This window comes from Abramis brama (genome assembly GCF_963993115.1).
Source record: "Abramis brama genome assembly, chromosome: 1".
In the NCBI taxonomy this organism is placed as follows: Eukaryota; Metazoa; Chordata; class Actinopteri; order Cypriniformes; family Leuciscidae; genus Abramis; species Abramis brama.
Window position 1 is genome coordinate 73,907,362 of NC_139963.1, and position 23,265 is coordinate 73,930,626.

General features: G+C 40.2%; 1 protein-coding gene across 1 annotated transcript in view; it reads right to left on the bottom strand.

The window, feature by feature from the left end:
• The window catches only part of LOC311095130 (uncharacterized protein), a 467,684-nt gene that overhangs the window by 141,310 nt on the left and 303,109 nt on the right, over window positions 1–23,265 (bottom strand). The window lies entirely within an intron of this gene.

The following is a 23,265-nucleotide window of genomic DNA, read 5'->3' on the forward strand; positions in this document are numbered from 1 at the left end:
TGACTGTGAGCAGAGCTGGCTCTCAGAGGTGACTATCACACACACACACACACACACACACACACACTGACTGTGAGCAGAGCTGGTTCTCAGAGGTGACTATTACACACACACACACACACACACGTATGCACACACTCATGATCTGATGTGTGTTCAGGACGGGCGTCTGATAGCAGATCCATCAGATCCTGAAACACTGAGTGATCACACACACACACACACACACACACACACACACACACACACACACACACACACGCACACTCACTCATGATCTGTTCTTCTTGTGTTTGGTGTGTTCAGGACGGGCGTCTGTTAGCAGATCCATCAGATCCACACAGACTGAGTGATCCTGCTATTTCAGTCTCATCTGATCGTCTCGTCACGTCTCGCTGTGTGAATCTGAATCATGAGATCCTCTGTGACGCTTCAGGAGTAAATCAACTCTCAACACATCATTCCTCTGTTTTCATATTTAATCTTTCACTAACATGATTCTCTAATGCTTCTTTCTTTCATCACAGTCTCATCACAGTCTTCAGACCATGTTCAGAGGTGAGAGAGACACTTCAGTGAAACACATCAATCAGGGATGCGCAATATATCGGCCGATATATGATCCTTTTTAATGTTATTCGGTATCGGTCGATATATGTTCATCATTAATATTATTGGTATCGGCCAATATATCTTCATCTTTAATGTTATCGGTATCGGCCAGTATATGCTAATTTTTAATGTTATCGGTATCGGCTGATATATGTCCATTTTTATTCTGGACAATTTTACTGCGTTTTGAATTATGGGCGGCACTTCCGGTTTGGGGAACTTCCGTTCAAAAAGACTGAAACGAATCATTTCAAATAAAGCTGATCGTCAGTTTGCCTCCGTTTACTTTCATGTTTTGTTTAAGAATAACGGAAGAACAAAACATTAGTGAAGGTGTTTAGCTATCTATCTGACAAAATTATTTCAAGTCAAGTCACCTTTATTTCTACAGCGCTTTCTACAACACAGAGTGTTTCAGAGCAGCAGATAACAGCAAATTAATGCAACAAAGTTAGTTTCGGCTGTACAGCAGCTCTAGAAGAGAATAGTGTCATTGTTAGCTTTCAGTGCTTATAAGTTCAGCATTGATTCATTTCCATTGTAAAAATCATTAGTTATTATCTATTTTTATCTATTCGGCCGATATATGTTAATTTTTTAATGTTATCGGCCGCTATATGTCCATTTTGAATGTTATCGTATCGGCCGATATATGTTCATTTTTAATGTTATCGGTATCAGCCGATATATGTCCATTTTTTAATGTTATCGGCCGCTATATGTCCATTTTTAATGTTATCGTATCGGCCGATATATGTCCATTTTTAATGTTATCGGCCGATATATGTTCATTTTTAATGTTATCGGTATCAGCCGATATATGTCCATTTTTTAATGTTATCGTATCGGCCGCTATATGTTCATTTTTAATGTTATCGGTATCGGCCGATATATGTTCATCTGAATGTTATTGGTATCGGCCGATATATGTTCATTTTTAATGTTATCGTATCGGCCGATATATGTGCATTTTTAATGTTATCGGTATCGGCCGATATATGTTCATCTGAATGTTATTGGTATCGGCCGATATATGTTCATTTTTAATGTTATCGTATCGGCCGATATATGTGCATTTTTAATGTTATCGGTATCGGCCGATATATGTTCATCTGAATGTTATTGGTATCGGCCGATATATGTTCATTTTTAATGTTATCGGTATTGGCCGATATATGTCCATTTTTAATGTTATCGGTATCGGCCGATATATGTTCATCTGAATGTTATTGGTATCGGCCGATATATGTTCATTTTTAATGTTATCGGTATCGGCCGATATATGTTCATTTTTAATGTTATCGGTATCGGCCGATATATGTCCATTTTTAATGTTATCGGTATCGGCCGATATATGTTCATCTGAATGTTATTGGTATCGGCCGATATATGTTCATTTTTAATGTTATCGGTATCGGCCGATATATGTTCATTTTTAATGTTATCGGTATCGGCCGATATATGTTCATCTGAATGTTATTGGTATCGGCCGATATATGTCCATTTTTTAATGTTATCGGCTGCTATATGTAAATTTTTTAATGTTATCGGCCGATATATGTTCATTTTTTAATTTTATCGGCCGCTATATGTTCATTTTTAATGTTATCGGTATCAGCCGATATATGTCCATTTTTTTATGTTATCGGCCGCTATATGTCAATTTTTAATGTTATCGTATCGGCCGATATATGTTCATTTTTAATGTTATCGGTATCGGCTGATATATGTTCATCTGAATGTTATTGGTATCGGCCGATATATGTTCATTTTTAATGTTATCGGTATCGGCCGATATATGTTCATTTTTAATGTTATCGGTATCGGCTGATATATGTCCATTTTTAATGTTATGGGTATCGGCTGATATATGTTCATCTGAATGTTATTGGTATCGGCCGATATATGTTCATTTTTAATGTTATCGGTATCGGCCGATATATGTTCATTTTTAATGTTATCGGTATCGGCCGATATATGTTCATCTGAATGTTATTGGTATCGGCCGATATATGTCCATTTTTAATGTTATCGGCCGATATATGTTCATTTTTAATGTTATCGGTATCAGCCGATATATGTCCATTTTTTAATGTTATCGGCCGCTATATGTCCATTTTTAATGTTATCGTATCGGCCGATATATGTTCATTTTAATGTTATCGGCCAATATATGTTAATTTTTTAATGTTATTGGCCGCTATATGTCCATTTTTAATGTTATCGGTATCGGCCGATATATGTTCATTTTTTAATGTTATCGGGCGATATATGTCCATTTTTAATGTTATCAGTATCGGTCAATATATAATTGTGTGCTTGGCTTTTAATGGTGAGACGTTTGTTTGTAATCAGGCTCTCAAAAATTTTGATTTTGATTTATCGGCCAATATATCAGTTATTCGCCTTTCAAATATAAAGAACTATTGGTTATCGGTATCGGCCAAAATTTTAATATCTGTAAATCCCTAAGATCAGTGTGTCCTGAATCAGACTCTGTGTTGAACTGAATCTTCTGTAAGTGAATCATGATGATTGTGAATGTGTTTTTCAGTGAGGAATGAAACTGCAGCGACTCCAAACTCAGGTGAGTTTCAGCTGATAAACGTGTGTCTAATTCACCAATAAAACACTGATTCAGATCTGATTCAGACTCAATCCAGTGTGAATGTTTTCTGTCATATTTCTGATATTTGTGATCGTTGTGTGTTTTAAAGATGTGAATGAAGTGACTCCGTCTCTCCAGATCTCAGGTAAAACATCAAGAGCTTTAAACATAAACTCTAATATTGATTTATCATTATAGATCAGCTGATCTGATATTTGATCACTTGTATAGATCAGCTGTGGTGTCTGTTTGCTCTCTTCATCTTCATCTTCATCATTTTCATCATCTGTTTTATACTGCGTAAAAGGATCTTCAGGTGAGTCCAGACTGATCTTATAATGTCGTACTTCAGTCTTTATATCTGACACTAGTTCACAAGAGCTCAGGTCATCGTCAATCACATTTACATTCACTTGATCAGATTATTTTATGATTTTGTAGAACAGCTTTCTAGAGTATGAATTCATATATATTTGTATAGATTTTGGTGTAAGAAACAAAGAGGCGAAAATATAATTTATGATTTGACCTCTGTAGCAGTCAATGACGTCACACACTAGTGTAATGCAGTCACTGGTGTGTGTTTGTGGAGTAATTTACAATGGCTTCGAATGCGCCTCAAACAATCAAGAACTGGAACAATCCGTTTTATAATGAATGTTTGTTTTTTGACTACATTTGACTATGACCGTTTAAATGTTTATATTTCAACAATGAGTTGGAGTAGATAGTCATATATCATTAGAAGACTGCATTATAAATGCTCTAAATGTGCCATTTAAACTCAGTGTTATTGCCCTGTATAATTCTAGAAAGCTGATGGAATGGAGATCAGGATTGAATGGGGAGATCAGCTTGAATCGGTGAGCGCCGGCAGATCTGCCTTCTGCAAACAACTGTCTACTGTCATCGTCTGCACTACAGTTCCCATGATCCTCCTTGGCCCACTCCTGCACCTCCTCTACCATAACCCGCCATCATTATCCTCATGGTCTTCAGCTGTTGTCTCGTTATCATCGGTGTATTTAAGTTCCCTTCAGGTCCTTGTCATGGTTGGTGATTGTTTGTGGACGTGCACGCTATATGTGCCTCACATGCTGTTTCGTTCTTGGATTATACTAGAGGTGGGCAGATCGAGGCTTTGTGAAACAATGAAACAGTTGAAGTTTTTTTACATTATTTTATTGAAATGTGCCATATTCTGTAGAGCCTTCGAAACAATCCGACACCCGTCTCAACGGTGACACCTAGTGGTCACTTGCAGGTGTTGATCTGAAACAACCTTGACAAGGAGCCATTACATTTTTTTTATTTTATTTTTTATTATAGTATTTTTCTATGTGAAGCTTGTAACCTGTAGGCTCCTCACAGTGTATAATGTTACTTTGGTCATGAAAAATTTATATTAATAAAAGAAATCAAGCCACAATGTCTCACTTTTTTATAGATTTTTAATCAAAAATATTAATTTCTCTGATGTGGAAGGACTTAGCCTACTTCTTTTTTTACAGATAATTTATCCAGCCTTTGAAAAAATCCTCTCACAAGGGACACTTGTTGCTGGCATGCAACGATATTTTTTTAGCAAGTTATTATATACAAATAATTATATTTCAGACAATACATACCTTGCTTAGATGGCCCATCAGTGTCAGCAGCAGGCCGAGGAACGCTACCATCCTCTGCACCCTAATGGCAGGATGAGTGCTCCTCAAATGGTGCATCATGGATGATGTATTGTTGCAGTAGGCTATCTGCCGATCACAATACACACATCTCACTTTATTTGGGGTTTCCAAATGGAAATGCTCCCACACCACAGATGTACGGCATCTCTTCTGTGGAGCCTCCATTTTTATTTATCCATCTATCTATGTATATAAATATATATCTATATATCTATTTATATCTCTCTTACAACAGCATTTAAGTGCCTGCAGACGACACGACGCAGGAATGTATTCTTGGCACTGACGATACTATCTCATGTATAAAGGTAAGTTACGAGGTAAATAAAAAGTGCCTATAGTTAAAACAAAAATGGATTTCTAAGCAGTCAGTTATGCGGTGTTAGAGATCTGGCTAGCTAGCAAGTTAGTGTTTCATAGTGGTGGCTGAAAATCCCTGACATTGGCATGAAAGCAGCCGAAAAATGACTTTAAAAACTTAGAAAAGTTTATGATGAATTATGTTTTTGTTACCAAGTTTTGTTAAAGGACGGCTTGCAAATCGTTTTTTTTTTTTTTTAATGATCCTGTGTTTTGTGCAATTCTTTTAAGTGAACGTAATCGAAATTTAGTAAGTCTTTGGAGAAAGGAGAATAATCTTGAATAATTTTTTTGGTGAAAGAAAAACAAATATAGGCTAGCCTCTAGTGCAGGGCTACACAGTTTGAGCTTGAAGAATGGGCGGGATGTCCCGGGGTATTAGCTCGACACGGCTGGTCATCCATTTTGCATTATCACTGTGAACTTAGAAGACGACGCACACGAGAATAATTGCTGAGATATTATTTACCGTTTTGACTGTAACTTTACTTCAGTTATTGCTTCAGAGGTAAAATGGACTATTTCTGGCATTGTACTTTTATTATTTGCATTTTAAAATTGTATTCTTTCGTGTATAGACTTTAGTATATCTGAGAGAAAAAATGGGAAGAAAACTTGGTGCGTCATCATCCATTTTGAATAGCTAATTCCTGTGAACTTCAATTCAAAGACAACGCACATGCCACGAAAAGATCATTTTTGAGAGATTCTTGACTGTAACTTTACTTCGGTTGCACTTCATTGGTAAAATGGACTAATTCCATCTTTGTACTTTTATTATTTAAGTTTTAAGATGTGTTAATTCTCCCCGTCGATCTTCGTATAGCTGGATATCCATTTTAAATAATTCCTGTGAACTTCAATTCAAACACGACACATGCCACGAAAAGATAATTTCTGAGATATTATTCACCATTTTCTGGAATGTCACTCAAATATGGGCTACTTGTTGTTAATTTTACTATATCCTTCTTTCTTTCTTTTTTGGTATATTCTAGGCTATTTCTTTTATTCTGTTTTCCACACCCTTTCAGTTTGCAATGTTTCTCTGTAAATTCAGTCAGTGTGAGCATGTGTCTGAGACTGTTGTCCAGTTTATCCAGCACACAAAGCTCCACAGTAATACTCCAAATTACAGATATCAGTGTGGCGTTTCTCAGTGTACTCGCATGTATCATAAAGATAGCGTTCTGAAAGCACATATGTATAGAGATCATGAAGGATCGGGCCCATCTCTTGGCAAGCAATCTGATGCTCCATTAAAGTGTGTGGCTCAAAATTGTGTGTAACAGCTTAACCTTAACCATCAAGCATTTAAAGTCACACATAAGAGAAGGACTCAAAATGAAATGCCCATTCAGAGAGTGTAGTTCTAGCTTTACAGTTGAGTCTAGTTTAGCAGCTCATATTTCAAGGAAACACAAACATGTTGAAGATCTTGATGATTATGTCAGCTGGATCTGCTCCCACTGAGCAGTTTTGCATCTCTAATCAACCTTGTTTAGAGACACCCGATGAAGACAGATTTGAGTGTGAAGAGCCATTTGCTGTTGTTCCTACAAAATATTACACTTCTGTACTTGAAATTACAAGCAAAATTGTTGTTACCAGCAAGTACTATATCAACAATAATTGAGGACTTTCAGAATGCACATGAAATTGGTCTGTCACATGCACTTCAGATCCTGAGTGAGAAACTGAAGGCCCTTGAAATTTCAGAGGCTATTGTTGGCAACATCATTGAGGAAATGTGTAGAGATGATCTTCTGAGGTTTAATAACAGGGAGCTGTTAAATACAGACCAAAAAAGAAAGTCATTTTGACTATGTTGAACCTGTGCCATTGTTTTTAGGTAATGATGAAAATGGCAAAGAGCGTTTTACCCAGTATATAAACCTACAGAGGGAACATTGGCTGCACTGTTCAAAACCGAGAACAGCCTGATTACATTCTCAACCACCCACTCCTGGAGACGTTTTACGTGATGTTAAGGATGGTAAGGGATTTCCGTAACCTCCGGCCACTGTGTCGAGCATCACAGTCGGATAATGACTCATTTGTACTGAAGATGGCCCTCATCAATGCACGATCCCTGGTAAATAAAACTTTCATTTTAAACGAACTTTTCACTGCACAAGCGCTGGACTTCCTTTGTGTCACCGAGACATGGGTTAAACCTGGCGAATCAAGCTCGCTTGCTGAATTACTACCGCAGGGTTGTGACTTTTTAAATACCCCGCGCTCATCTGGCCATGGTGGGGGGTTAGTGACTGTTTTTAAAAATACTTTTTCTTGTCAATTTTTATCTACATCTTCATATAGCAGTTTTGAGGTACAACTATTTCAAATACTATTAGCAACCCCTTTCACTATTGCATTGTTATATCGTCCTCCCAAGCATAACTCAGAATTTATTAATGAATTTGCTGCATTTGTGGGGGATCTCGTTATTGCTTATGATAAAATACTGCTGCTTGGTGATTTTAATATTCATGTTTGTTGTGCATCTATAACTCTGTCCATGGAGTTTTTAAATCTTATTGAGTCTTTTGACCTTGTTCAGTGGGTATCTGGCCCTACGCATTTACAGTGTCATACCTTGGACTTGATTTTAACTCATGGACTATCTGTTTCAGATATCACAATTAGCAATGCAACCTTCTCTGATCATATGCCTGTACTTTTCTCTGTTCCATATCTTGGTCAAACACTAAAAACTCAGCCCATGGGGCGTATGTCTCGTACCTTCAGTGCACACTCCAATGAGGAGTTCACTGCAGCATTTCTTGGAGCGTGGACTTCTTCTGAAACGGAATCTGCTCTACTTAACCTGGATGCGGATGAACATCTTAGTTATTTCAACTCCACCTGCGCTTCTATCCTGAACAGTATTGCTCCTTTAAAGCTTAAATTCCGTAAATCAGTGCCAATTCCATGGTTCAATGAATCAGTGCGTTCTCTCAGACAGGCCTGTCGACAAGCTGAGCGCAAGTGGAAAAAGGACAAATTGCATGTCTCATTCGAAATTATGAGAAACTCCCTTTCCTCATTTCAGAGGGCTGCTAAAGCTGCTAAGAGTAAATATTTCTCTGATTTGATTACTCAAAATAGAAATAACCCTCGTGTCCTTTTTTCCACTATTGACTCTGTGTTAAATCCACCTGTTAATCTTTTCCCTAAGCCTTCTGTCTCGCTTTGTGAAAGTTTTGGAAACTTTTTCACAAATAAGGTATTGGCTATTAGATCTAATATGACTCAGACTGGATATACTTTGTCAGAGATTCCTTTATATTCCGCCACATGGTCTGTGTTTGAGCCACTCTGCTTACACGCCTGTAAGGAAATCGTGGATTGTCTTAAGCCTACATCATGCCAACATGATATTGTTCCTTCACATTTCTTCAAACAAAATATGGGTGCAATTGGTTCAGGTCTGTTGTCAGTCATTAATAAATGCTTATATACGGGCACTGTTCCTGTTTGCCTTAAACAGGCTGTGATAACACCATATATTAAAAAACCTAACCTAGATCCCTCATCTCTCTCCAGTTTTCGACCCATTTCAAATCTTCCTTTTATCTCAAAGATCATGGAGAAAGCTGTATTGGCTCAATTACAAACTTTCCTATCAAACAATTCAATCAATGAAGTTTTTCAATCTGGTTTCAAAGCTTTACATAGCACCGAATCTGCTCTTTTAAGAGTCCTAAATGATATATATCTCATCACTGATTCTGGCAAACCATTGGCTCTGGTCCTCTTAGATCTAAGTGCTGCTTTTGACTTAGTTGACCATAACATTCTTCTGTCTCGTCTGGAGTCTTGTGTTGGGCTTCGTGGTTCTGTTTTACAGTGGTTTCACTCTTACCTGTCAGAAAGATGTTTTACTGTTCAGTTAGGACTATATTCATCCTCTAACAAACCGCTTGGATGTGGTGTCCCCCAGGGATCAATCCTTGGGCCTGTGTTATTTTCTTTATATTTGCTCCCTCTGGCTGCTATTTTTTAGAAAGCATGGTGTTTCTTTTCATTTTTATGCTGATGATACCCAACTTTACCTTCCCTTGCAACCCAATAACAAATCTTCTCTTCAGCTGCTGTTAGACTGCCTGAATGATCTTAAGTCATGGCTGTCAAGTAATTTTTTACACTTAAATGAAAACAAATCTGAGTTTATTCTGTTCAGTCCCAAGGAAAACTGTATTTTTGACCTAGATCTTGGCCTTCTCACCCCGTACAACTCTAAGTGTGTCAGGAATCTGGGCTTCCTATTTGACTCCAGTTTAAAATTTGATAAACAGATTTCTGCTGTTGTTAAGTCATGCTTTTATCAACTCCGCCTTCTCAGTAAAGTAAAGTCAATTTTATCAAGAAGTAACTTAGAAATAGCAATTCATGCGTTGTTACTTCTAGGCTGGACTACTGTAATTCTTTGTATTATGGCATTTCTCAGGCATCCATCTCCCGTCTGCAGTTGGTTCAAAACGCAGCTGCTAGATTGCTTGAAGGGAAGCGTAAGTTCGATAATATAACTCCTATCTTAATGTCCCTACACTGGCTTCCGGTTAAGTATAGGATTGAGTTTAAAATTTTATTATTTGTCTACAAAGCTCTTAACAATCTGGCACCACAATACTTAACTGATCTCTTGGTTCCGTATACCCCATCTAGAAACCTGAGATCCAGTGATTATGGCCTTTTAACAGTCCCTAAAGTAAAACTCAAAAAACGTGGTGATCGCGCTTTTGCCGCCGCTGGTCCGAAGCTGTGGAACAGCCTTCCTCTGTCTATCAGGCATGCCCCATCTATCTGCACTTTTAAAACTCAGCTTAAGACTTATTTTTTCTCTTTGGCTTTTAACACTATATAGCTAGCTCCCACTTTTTATTTTATTTTTTTATTACTTATTTTTGTTTGTATTTATAAATGCATGCTTAAACGTGTGTCTTTTATTCTTTGTAAAGCACTTTGGTCAACCTAGGTTGAGTCTTAAATGTGCTCTATAAATAAAGGATTGATTGATTGATTGATTGATTTAAGAGTAATATTTTAATGAAGACAGCTTCTGATTCTCTTGGCCTCATTTTATATCAGGATGCCTTTGAGGTTGTAAACCCTCTTGGTTCAGGGAAGAAAAGAACATAAGGTTTTAGCGGTCTACTGTACTCTGACTGAGATTTTGCCACACAATCGATCAACATGCAACTTGTGCTTCTTTGTAGGGAAAATGACTTCAAATACTTTGGTATAAACAAAGTTTCTGAGCCATTGATCAAGGATCTTAAATTTCTAGAGGAAACTGGTATTTCAATGCCCAGTGGTAAAATCATGAAAGGGACTCTTGTTACCATTTCAGGAGATAATTTGGGATCCCACTGTGGTCCTCTTATCCTGGCTGAGATACCAACTAAGCACTGTCTTCATCTCTACGGGTGAGCAGATCTAATTCTTCATCAAGACAGGAGTGTTTTGACTGTTTTTGTTTTCTCCAGTTCTGTGTTCCACAACGACAGACTGCCTTGTTTATTTGTTTCATTAAAGACTGTTAAATCTTGTCAACTCCTGCTTTTGGATCCTTTCATTATAAACGTGACACTTTCAGAAAATGAATCAAGGCATTAAGGATTTGGTGATCTCAATTTTACCAAGCCTCTCAGATGAAACACTGGCACATTTGTTGGAAGTTCTGGAGGAGCTGGGAGTCGAAAACAAGGAAGACCTTATGTTGGTCAAAGAAAAAGACAGCAGAAAATTGTTGGCTGCTTTTAAAAATGAAGGTAAATCTACATGACAGGGTGCTATGGACATGATCACAACTGACAAACAAGCAGACAAGATTGAGGGTTTAAAACCTAAGTTTAATTATTACTTCAGAATTTAAACTATGATGAAACTTTATGAAAGATGTAATTCAGTTAAATTTAGAGGCTGTCCCTTCTCCCTCTTCATCTCAGAGCCCTTTGGGAAGCACATGCAGTCCTTCCTCACACTCCTCATGCACTGAGAGCTTTGCACCACATCTTGGAAGGCCATGGCATGTTGATTTACAATGGCATTGTAAATTGGGAACGGATGCCTTCATCTCTTCAAAAATGTTTGGTAAATCAAGCAAGACCGCTCCCAGTAGACAGAAAAAACATAGTACAGGCAGTGGGAGATCAGATCTTAGAACAAGATCCTAATCCTAGTAGAGCAACATGCCACACTATAGTTCGGGGCATCATTAGAGAGTTTCCTAAGAGGAGATATTATTGGAGATGGCTGCCAGTCCCTCCTTCAACAAATTAAAACAAGGGTTGAGTACAAAAATAGAAATAACACTCTTGCAGGACGACGGAGGGAGAGGAGGGCCTGCAGTGGATCAATATGGATGCCTGAGATGGGCTCCTACGGATCTACCCAGTGGCGAGACCGAGACTACATTGGGTGAGATGATAATGAGCCTGGACCGCATGTTTTCAGAGGATGGCTTTGATGGGGCAGAAAGAGCTGAGCCATTGATGGAAAAGACTTACATACTGCAACGTAGGTACCTTAATCAGGTTCCTGCACCGACCATTCGGCTCGAGGTCATGGTGCAAAGGACCCTAGGTTGATTTTACTCCGAACCATCCCTTGAAGACCTATTTGGTATATGGTCTTCTTCACAGAGGTCTGATCTCACCATCGAGTCAGTCTGAGATTACATGAAGAGACAAAAAATTGAGAGAGACTAACTGTGGCAACATCTCCAAGATACTTTTATAAATCTACCTGCAAAGCTACCTTAAAAACTGTGCAAGTGTTCCTTCCTAGGACAAAAGCTGTTTTAAATGCAAAGAATGGTCACACCAAATATTGATTTTATATATTTAATATGAGCAAATAATCTGTTTTAAAAGATCCTCACCGTACAGGTTTTTTTTTTTTTTTACTAATGCCTAAACATTTTCTGTAGATTTAGAGGCAGATTTCTCCAAGTATCTCTGAGATGTTGCCACAGTTTTTATGGATGTAGTCTGTCTCAGTTGTTTCTATCTCTTCATGTAATCCCAGACTGACTCAAGATGAGATCAGATCTTTGTGTGGATCATACAGTCTGTTATGGCACTTTTCCACTGTACGCTACGGCTCAACCCGACTCTACTTGCTTTGTGGGGGGTTGTCCACTGTGAAAAGTACCTAGTACTGTTTTTAGTACCATCTACGTCGTTCCAAAGGAGCTAAATGTGATGTGTAAACACTGCTGATCACTGATTGGTCAGAGAGAATCGTCACTACAATCATCATTGGATCTGCAACAAGGGACATCAAATGCGCCACTTTAAATAGTAACAGTGACCACAGTTTCTGTTTCACACAACCTGGATTTTAATTATCAGCAAATTAAAAATTTTAAGTTAACCATTTCTGTGAGTACTGCACATTATTACAAACTGCTCTGAAACCACGAGTCATGAATGAACTCAAACCTGGTGGACGTGCAACAGTTTTCACTTTCAAACGTGCAATTGCATGTCTTTAATTAAACTGTCACACTTTATATCGTGACTCCTGTCTTTCCGTCTATAAAATGAAGACTGTTTTTTAAACACCTTGGGTGTAAGAGGTGCTCACTCCTGTTCCTGGATATCTACCTTCCTGCAGAGTTCAGTCTGATCCAACAAAAGGTAGATATCCAGCTACAGGAATGAGCACCTCTTACCCAAGGTGTTTTGCATGTGCTGTTGTGGTCAGCAAATGTGGAAAAACTAAATTTTCAAGATTATTGAAAAATAATCAGTGTAAAATATATTCTAATGTTAGACTGCTTTTTCAAATATATAACAAAAATAGGGAATCTCTCAGACTTTGAAATGTAATTTTTTATTATTATAGTCTTAGGTGCTTCCTGGGCTTCAACTCTGATACAGGATCTAAATCAAAGAAGAAGCAGGGAGGCATCGATCAGCAAGTTTGTTCTCTATTGCGGAAACTTCTGGATTTTGAATGGATGGCAACATAATCAGATTTTGTGTTGAGTATGTACTCGCATGAACCCTGTGTGCTTGGGCTCGGGTTGCTGTGTTGTTTGTTCCTGTCCAGCCATGTTCTGGTTTTGATGGTATTACTTATTTCATTTGCTCCGGTCATTGTTGGCTCTCTCCACTTTTACCTGCCATATCGCCACTGAATATGTTGGACTGCCCTTTTGGTTGAGACCTTCACTTCTACCTGGCTATTGTTTTGGATTTTCCCTCTGGCTGTGTTTTACGGACTGACATCTCGTTGCCGACTCCTGCCCACAACGTTTGTTATGATGATATTGTTGCATCAGTTTTATTGAAAGTAAAATTAATTGTGGAAAGTATTGTTTAATATTTTTTTTTTTACTACTTTTGTCATCATATTGCATTACTGTTTTAAATTGTAAGTTTACAGTTAATTACTGACTACTAGTTGCATTACTTTTACAGCAGAAACACAATAAATTACTGTTCAAGTTACAGCTGATAACAATATTTATACAGTTATGCACTGTGAAATTACAGTAATGATGTGATATCATTAACTGTGAAATCACTGTACACAACTGTCATTTTACTGTAATTTACATTCAGTTTCTTACTGTAAATCACTGAAAGTAATGCAATTAGTAGCCAGTAATTTACTGTAAATTTGTCTATTTGTTTAGAGTGTTGTGTTCACTTATTCTTACTCTCAAGTTTTGATTCAGCCACAGAAACTACAGAAACGCTCAAACATGTCAAACACAACTCAACATCTCTCCCTTTTCATAGAAATGCATAATATATAATACATATTTTCAACATTTACTGTCCTGAACCGGCACTATGCAGTGCATTCTGGGAAATAACCTAAACCTGACACAGAAAGTGTTCAAGCTAACTTTTGCAAAATATAGTGGATTGAATGTAATTGTAACGAAGCACCAGACTCAGTAGGATCCATTTGCAGCTTTATTAAGAATAGTCGTACAGGCAGGGTCAACAACAGCAGACAGATCAATGGAGGAATCACAGAGAACATCCGTATAACAGGCAGAGGTCAGGGCAGGCAGCAATAATCAGAGTCCAACATTTCATTGAATGATATTAAGGATGTCGCACTCTCTGATCATTACTGTATTTTCTTTGATTTATTGATCTCTCCTGCCATTGAAGTTAGATCTGTGTCTGTCAAGAAGAGATGCCTAAATGAGAACACTAGTGTACTATTTATGAAGGCCATATCCCTAAGACCGAGCATATCTGCTGACTCGGTTGATTCTCTCCTTGATTCTTTTAACTCAAAGGTTAAAAATGTAATTGATGATATTGCTCCTGTGAAAGTCAGGAAGAATGGTAAACAAAAAGCACCTTGGAGAAACTCAACAGCAGTGCAAATTATGAAAAGACAATGCAGAAAATCAGAGCGCATGTGGCGAAAGACAAAACTTGTAATCCACTATAACATCTATAGAGACACCATTCGTGCTTTCAATATGGAACTAGGCAAAGCTAGACAGACTTTCTTCTCCAATATCATAAACAGAAACCTAAATAATACTCGAAATCTCTTCGCTACTGTCGACAGACTAACAAATCCCCCAAGCGAGATTCCCAGTGAAATGCTCTCCGACAGCAAGTGTAGTGAGTTTGCTACCTTTTTCTCTGAGAAAATCAATAATATTAGAAAGGTGATCAGCACATCCTTGAGTTGCGCTGGGGTCAGTCAGATCAGACTTCAACCTGAGAAAGTAGTTACTATGTCTGATTTTGAAGAAATTGATGGCAAAATTCTGAAAGAAACCGTTCAGCACCTTAAAACATCAACCTGCGCCCTTGACACACTTCCCACATCTTTTTTTAAAAGTGTGTTAGACTGTTTAGAAGCAGATCTCATAGAAGTGGTAAATGCCTCACTTTTCTATGGAAGTTTTCCAAACTCCCTTAAAACTGCTGTTGTCAAACCCCTCCTGAAAAAGAGCAATCTGGATAAGACTATATTAAGCAACTATAGACCGATCTCAAATCTTCCTTTCACAGGCAAAATCATTGAAAAAGTTGTCTTCAACCAGCTGAACAAATTCTTAAACTCAAATGGATACTTTGATAATTTTCAATCTGGCTTCCGACCACATCACAGCACAGAGACGGCGCTCATTAAGATAATAAACGATATTCGCTTAAATACAGATTCAGGCAAATTATCAGTGCTGGTTCTACTCGACCTCAGTGCTGCATTTGACACTGTCGATCACAAAATACTTCTAGACAGGCTGGAAAACTGGGTGGGGTTTTCTGGGACAGTTCTAAAATGGTTCAGGTCATACTTAGATGGGAGAGGTTATTATGTGAGTATAGGTGACCATAAGTCTGAGTGGACGCCCATGACATGCGGAGTCCCTCAAGGCTCAATTCTTGCGCCACTCCTGTTCAACCTGTATATGCTCCCAATGAGCCAAATAATGAGAAAGAACCAAATCTCTTACCACAGCTATGCAGACGACACACAGATCTACTTAGCCCTATCGCCTAATGATTACAGCCCCATTGACTCTCTGCTTCAATGCATTGATGAAGTCAACAGCTGGATGTGCCAAAACTTTCTACAGTTAAACAAAGACAAAACTGAAATCATTGTGTTTGGAAACAAAGATGAAGTTCTCAAGGTGAACGCATACCTTCACTCTAAAGGTCAAACAACTAAAAATCAGGTCAAGAATCTTGGTGTGTCTTTAGAGTCAGACCTTAGTTTCAATAGTCATGTCAAAGCAATAACTAAATCAGCATACTATCATCTGAAAAATATTGCAAGAATTAGATGCTTTGTTTCCAATCAAGACTTAGAAAAACTAGTGCATGCTTTCATCACCAGCAGGGTGGATTATTGTAATGGACTCCTCACTGGCCTTCCCAAAAAGACCATAAGACATTTGCAGCTCATACAGAACGCTGCAGCCAGGATTCTTAGCAGAACCAGAAAATATGATCATATCACACCAGTCCTCAGGTCATTACACTGGCTGCCAGTTACTTATAGGATTGATTTTAAAGTATTATTACTAGTATATAAATCATTCAATGGCCTAGGACCTCAATACATTGCAGATATGCTCACGGAATACAAACCCAACAGATTACTCAGATCATTAGGATCACATCAGCTAGAAGTTCCAAGAGTTCACTCTAAGCAAGGAGAGTCTGCTTTTAGCTATTATGCCAGCCGCAGCTGGAACCAGCTTCCAGAGGAGATCAGATGTGCTCCTACATTAGTCACATTCAAATCCAGACTCAAAACACATCTGTTTAACTTTGCATTTAATGAATGAGCACTGTGTCACTGTTTGTCCGACTGTTTATACTGTGTCTTATTTTAGTCTTTATTCTAAACTGTTTTAATTATTTTTAGTTCTTTCTCGTTTCTTTATTTTAAACTGTTCTTTATTCTAAACTGTTTTAATTATTTTTAGTTCTTTCTTGTTTCTTTATTTTAAACTGTTTTGTATATTCTTATTTCTTCTGATTATTTTTAATAGTATGTAAAGCACTTTGAATTACCATTGTGTATGAAATGTGCTATATAAATAAACTTGCCTTGCCTTGCCTTGCCTTGCCAATAAACAATCCAAGTCAGGCCAGGCAGAGAAACAATCAGGAAATGGTGAAACAGTCCAAGGTCCGTAATACAAGAAGCAAACACGGGGAATAACGCTCAGTAGTGACAGCCAGGGCAAATCAAGACTTCGCAGAGATGTGGTGTGTGGAAGTGGCTTATATGTGTGTGTAAATGAGGTGCAGGTGTGTTGCGCAATCAGTCCCAGGTGAGAGGCATTATGGGAAATGGAGTTCAAAACGAGATGGTTAATATTCAGGAGACGGATCCCTCCGGTGGTGCGGAGGAGGCGGTACGGAAGCCTCCTCTGTAACAGAGCCCTCCCCCTGCGAGCGGCTCCTGACGCGAGGAGGCAAACGACGCGGGGGCCTTCCACGAGGTCGAGGGGCCGGTTTTTCCGGGTGCATCCGGTGAAACTCCTCAGTGAGTGTGGGGTCCAGGATATCCCCTGAATTGACCCAGGATTGCTCCTCCGGACCGAACCCCTCCCAGTCAACTAGATACTGGAGAATATTACCCCGACGTCTAGAGTCAAGCAACTTGTGCACACGATACACCTCCTCGCCGTCAACCAGAATAGGTGGGGGAGTCTGAGAGGCGGCCCCCTCCTCCGGCTCTCCCCTCGGACCACCGGCAGGTTTTAGCAGGGAAACATGAAAAGTAGGAGAAATACGATAATTAGCGGGCAGGTCTAATCGAAATGATACAGGAGATAATTGTTTAACAATTTGGAACGGACCAACATACCTGGGACTGAGTTTGCGACATGGAAGTCGGAGTCGTAGATCTCTGGTGGAAAGCCATACCCATTGGCCGATGTGATACTCTGGAGCTGGACGGCGGTGGCGGTTGGCTTGTTGCTCTTGTCGTCTGACAGCATGGAGTAAGTGAGTGTGTGCTTGATCCCAGACCTCCTCGCTCTTGTGTAGCCATTCGGTGACGGATGGAAGTTCTGTGGGTTCGCCGGACCAGGGGAAGAGAGGTGGTTGGAAACCAAGTATACATTTAAAGGGAGTTATGCCAGTGGCGGGTTTGACCAGTGAATTTTGGGCGTATTCGGCCCAGAACAAATATCTGCTCCAATCAGCTTGATGTTGTTGGCAGTAAGATCGGAGGAAGCGGATGACGTCTTGATTAAGGCGTTCAGTTTGACCATTTGACTGAGGATGGTAACCTGAGGTAAGGCTGATGTTGACATTTAGATGCTTGAAGAATGCGGTCCACACTCTGGAGGTGAATTGAGGTCCTCGGTCAGATACTATATCTTCAGGTAAGCCATAAAATCTGAACACTTGGTTGCAAAGGAGCTCTGCTGTTTCGAATGCAGTGGGAAGTTTGGTTAGAGGGATTAATCGGCAGGCCTTGGAGAACCGATCCACAATGGTGAGTATGGTGGTGTATCCTTGGGAATTGGGTAGGTCGGTGATGAAGTCAATGGCGATATGAGACCAGGGACGTTGAGGTATGGGAAGTGGGTTTAGGAGACCAGCAGGTAATTTTCGGAGTGATTTGGAGGTGTGACAATTGGTGCAGTTCTGAACATGCTTGATGGTATCTGACAGAAGAGTGGGCCACCAGAAGCGATTTTGGAGTAATTGTATGGTGGCAGTGATTCCAGGGTGACCAGAACTTGGTGAAGAGTGCACCTGATCGAGGAGCCGAGGACGTAGTGGATCTGGGACGAAGAGGAGATTCGCTGGACATTCAGCGGGAGGTGGTACTTGGAGGTTAGCTTGTTGAATTTCGGTGATGATATCCCATTGAACGGGAGCTACTAGCAGATGTTCGTGAAGGATGGTTTCAGGAGTGGGATTTTGGGTTGTTTCTTCGGTTTGACGGGAGAGAGCATCAGCTTTGGTGTTCTTGGTGCCTGGTCGATATGTGACAGTGAAATTAAATCTGGTGAAGAACAAAGCCCATCTGGCCTGGCGGGGATTAAGACGTTTGGCGGATCGTAGATATTCGAGGTTCTTGTGGTCGGTGAGAATTATGAACGGTTGACTTGCTCCCTCCAGCCAATGGCGCCATTCCTCCAAAGCTAGTTTCATAGCTAACAATTCACGATTGCCCACATCGTAGTTACGTTCGGCTGGAGAAAGTTTGCGGGAAAAGAAAGCACAAGGGTACATCTTGGCTGGATTACCTTGTCGTTGCGATAAGACAGCTCCTACTCCCGTATTGGAAGCATCTACTTCTACAATAAATTGTTGTTCAGGATCAGGATGACGTAAAATGGGTGCTGATGTGAACCGTGTCTTTAAATCCTGAAACGCTTGCTGTGCTTCTGTGGTCCAGTGCAGACGAGCAGTGTGACGCTTGGTCATGGCAGTCAAAGGAGCGGCTATGAGACTGAAGTTTCTTATAAACCGCCTGTAGAAGTTCGCAAACCCCAGAAAACGTTGTAGCTCCTTGATGGTTTGGGGTAATGGCCAGTCCAAGACTCCCTTGACTTTCTTCTCATCCATAGCTACCCCCTCTTGGCTGATGATGTACCCCAGAAAAGACATGCTCGTCTGATGAAACTCACATTTCTCGACCTTGGCATAGAGTTGATATTGAATCAGACGTTGTAAGACCAATCTGACCTGACAGATGTGCTCCTCCATGGAGTTGGAGTAGATCAGGATGTCGTCGATGTATACGATCACCCATTTATCCAGCATATCCCGGAAGATGTCATTCATGAAGGACTGGAACACGGAAGGACTGTTAGCCAGGCCGAAGGGCATAACCAGGTATTCATAGTGCCCACTAGTGGTTGAGAATGCTGTTTTCCACTCGTCACCTTCGCGGATGCGGATCAGGTTGTAAGCGTTACGTAAATCTAGTTTGGTGTAATATTTGGCTTGACGGAGTTGTTCTAAGGCGGCTGGAACAAGTGGTAGAGGGTATCTGAACTTGACCGTGTTTTCATTCAACCCCCGGTAATCGATGCATGGTCGAAGCCCTCCGTCTTTCTTTTTCACGAAGAAGAAACCCGCGGCTGCTGGAGATGTGGAAGGTCTGATGAAACCTTTAGCTAGCTCTTCTTCTATGTAGTTCTTCATGGCTTCGGATTCAGGTTGGGATAAAGGAAATATTCTTCCCTTTGGGGGCGTGGTACCGGGAGTTAAATCAATGGCACAATCAGTCGAGCGATGTTCAGGAAGTTGTGAGGCTTTTTCCTTGCTGAAAGCTTCAGAGAGATCGGCATACTCGGATGGTAAGTTTTCTAGTTCTGGCTCTGGTGCTGAGGGAACTGGGACTGGACAGGATATACGCGTGACTTTGGATAGACATTGACTGTGACAAGTGTGATCCCATTGAATAATCTGACCGTCTCTCCAAGAGATGTGCGGATTGTGCGTCTGTAACCAAGGAAACCCGAGAATGATGGAATGATGTGGAGCATGGATGACGTAGAATTTGATGGATTCGGAATGTAGGGATCCAATGTGCATCTTGACTTCTTCTGTTATGCGGTGAATTTTGCCCTCACCAAGGGGTCGCCCGTCTAGCGCCTCCACTGTCAGGGAGGTATGACAGGGATTCAGTTGTAGTTTACACTGTACAGCAAATTTGTGAGAGATGAAGTTCCCCGCTGCTCCTGAGTCTATTAAAGCAGTGGTTGAAATAGAATTACCCTGGACCAGCAGGCGCACCGGTAGAGTGAGACTGGATACAGTTGTGTGTGTTTTAACATTTGAACTCACCGGTGGAGACTTGGACGAAGGACGAACTGGGCAGGAAGACTTCATGTGTCCAGACTGACCACAATACAAGCACAGGTGATTCTGCATTCTTCGTTCACGTTCTTCTGGCGTGAGGTGAGTGAAACCAACTTGCATCGGTTCATGATCGGATGTTGATTCTTGGAAGGAGCGATGTGATGTTCGGGTAGAACGTCGTGAACGGATTAGATTGTCAACTTGTATGGCCAGATCGATGTATTGATTCAAGTTTTTGCCTTCATCCCGACAGGCTAGCTCAGATTGCAATACAACAGTTAATCCCTTTCTGAAAATGGTCTTTAGTGTATCTTCTACCCAGTTGGTTTGTGCAGCGAGCGTGCGGAAGCTTAATGCATACTCTGCTGTTGTTCTTCTTCCCTGGGAAAGATTGAGCAGTTGTTCGCCAGCACTTCCTCTCTCAGTAGGATGCTCAAAAACGCTGCGAAACTGTCGAAGGAAAGCCCTGAAGGATGTGAAAGATGACCCATTTGGTCCCCAGACAGCAGTGGCCCAATCTAATGCTCTTCCTGTGAGTAGTGAACATACAAATGCAATTCGGGTGGAATCATTGGAGTAAAGTGATGGTTGTTGATCGACGAAGAGTGTGCATTGAAGCAGGAAACCTTTGCATTTTGTTGAGGTGCCGTCGAATTTTTCAGGAAAGGCTAGTCGAGGGTTAACTGGAGTACTCACAGTGGGTGCAGAAACTTCTTGAGATTGCACAGAGGGAGCATTAGCCGCTAACGCACAGAGACCTTGTAGCTCCTTGACAAGCTCCTCAGTAAGCGTCGTCAGATGATTAAGCTGGTGGTGATGCAACATGAGTTGTGAAGCTTGAGCTGACAATTCTGTGGACAGTTGCATTACCGCTGCTGGATCGGGTTTTGGCGAAGTCTTCTGTAACGAAGCACCAGACTCAGTAGGATCCATTTGCAGCTTTATTAAGAATAGTCGTACAGGCAGGGTCAACAACAGCAGACAGATCAATGGAGGAATCACAGAGAACATCCGTATAACAGGCAGAGGTCAGGGCAGGCAGCAATAATCAGAGTCCAATAAACAATCCAAGTCAGGCCAGGCAGAGAAACAATCAGGAAATGGTGAAACAGTCCAAGGTCCGTAATACAAGAAGCAAACACGGGGAATAACGCTCAGTAGTGACAGCCAGGGCAAATCAAGACTTCGCAGAGATGTGGTGTGTGGAAGTGGCTTATATGTGTGTGTAAATGAGGTGCAGGTGTGTTGCGCAATCAGTCCCAGGTGAGAGGCATTATGGGAAATGGAGTTCAAAACGAGATGGTTAATATTCAGGAGACGGATCCCTCCGGTGGTGCGGAGGAGGCGGTACGGAAGCCTCCTCTGTAACAGTAATAACATTTAATGCAGATCACAATAAAACAAACAAAAAATTAATATATGAATAACTGTCCTCCTCCTCCTTTAACACCAGCGTCTGATCTGTTTCTGACACTTTATGAACCTGATTCTGTTATCAGAGGTGACTGTGTCCAGCTAATGTCCATATTACAGAAATATACAGTTCAAGATAACACAAATCATGCAGTTAGCTAACATGTATCAGTTTAAACGTGTAGCTGCTGTTCACAACATTAAGCAAGGATAACCATGTGCATTTGATCTGATATAACAGTATAAGGTTAGGAGATGCATTATATTAATGCTAGGCTAAAGAGAAGCGTCTTTAATCTAGATTTAAACTGGGAGAGTGAGTCTGAGCCTTGGACATTATCAGGAAGACTATTCCAGAGGTTAGGAGTTAAATGTGATAACGCATGTCTAGATGTCAAGTCCTCATTTATCTGACCATTACTGAACATCTCACTGAATCACATCGGCTGTCCTGCTAGTTTACGTGTAGCTCTGAGTGCAAGTATTGCTGCCTCTCTACGACTGATTCCTCAACTCTCAGCCTCCTTTATGGCTCTCTCTTCCTCTTCTGTCTGTATTCTAGCAACAGCAATGTAGGCATCAAAAAGATTTCTTATTGATTCAGTTACAGACAGCTTAGCTTCCTGCCGTGACTCCTCTACTAAACTCCAGTATATTTTCTGCCATTCTGTTTGAGGAACCTCTTCATGCTCCTGTTTGTACAGCTTCACTTTCTCATCTAACTTCTGCTTCTGAATCTCCTGAATGTGTTTCTCTGTGTCCTCAAACATGTCATTGGTGAAGTGTGTTCCTCCATTCTCTTCTACCATCATCTCTATTTTACTGATCTGGGGCCTCATTTATAAACGTGGCGTACGCACAAAACGGGGCTGAAAATGTGCGTACACCGCTTCCGACGCATAAGTTGTGATTTATAAAAACAAACTTGACGGGAAAATTTGCACACCTGCACGCAAACTCTGACCCATGCGTACGAACGTTTTGGAGATGGAGCAGTTTGGCGACACCGATGGTGAGCTGGAGTTAAGCGTCTTTTTGTTCACTTTTAGACAGAAAATCTAAAGAAATACAAGATAATACAAATATAATTTCACTCACCAAGCCTGTCACTTGAAGCAAATATCCATCCCTTCTTAAATGTCTGCGCCAGCGAGCGCGTTGGGCCGTTTAGTGAAACTGACGCAAATAACAGTTTAAATAAATAAAATAATGATTTAAACTATGTTTTACTTCTGATATAAACACAAATATGCCATTCAAATTAATGGAGTTAAACACTTAAACATGAAATCATTACTGA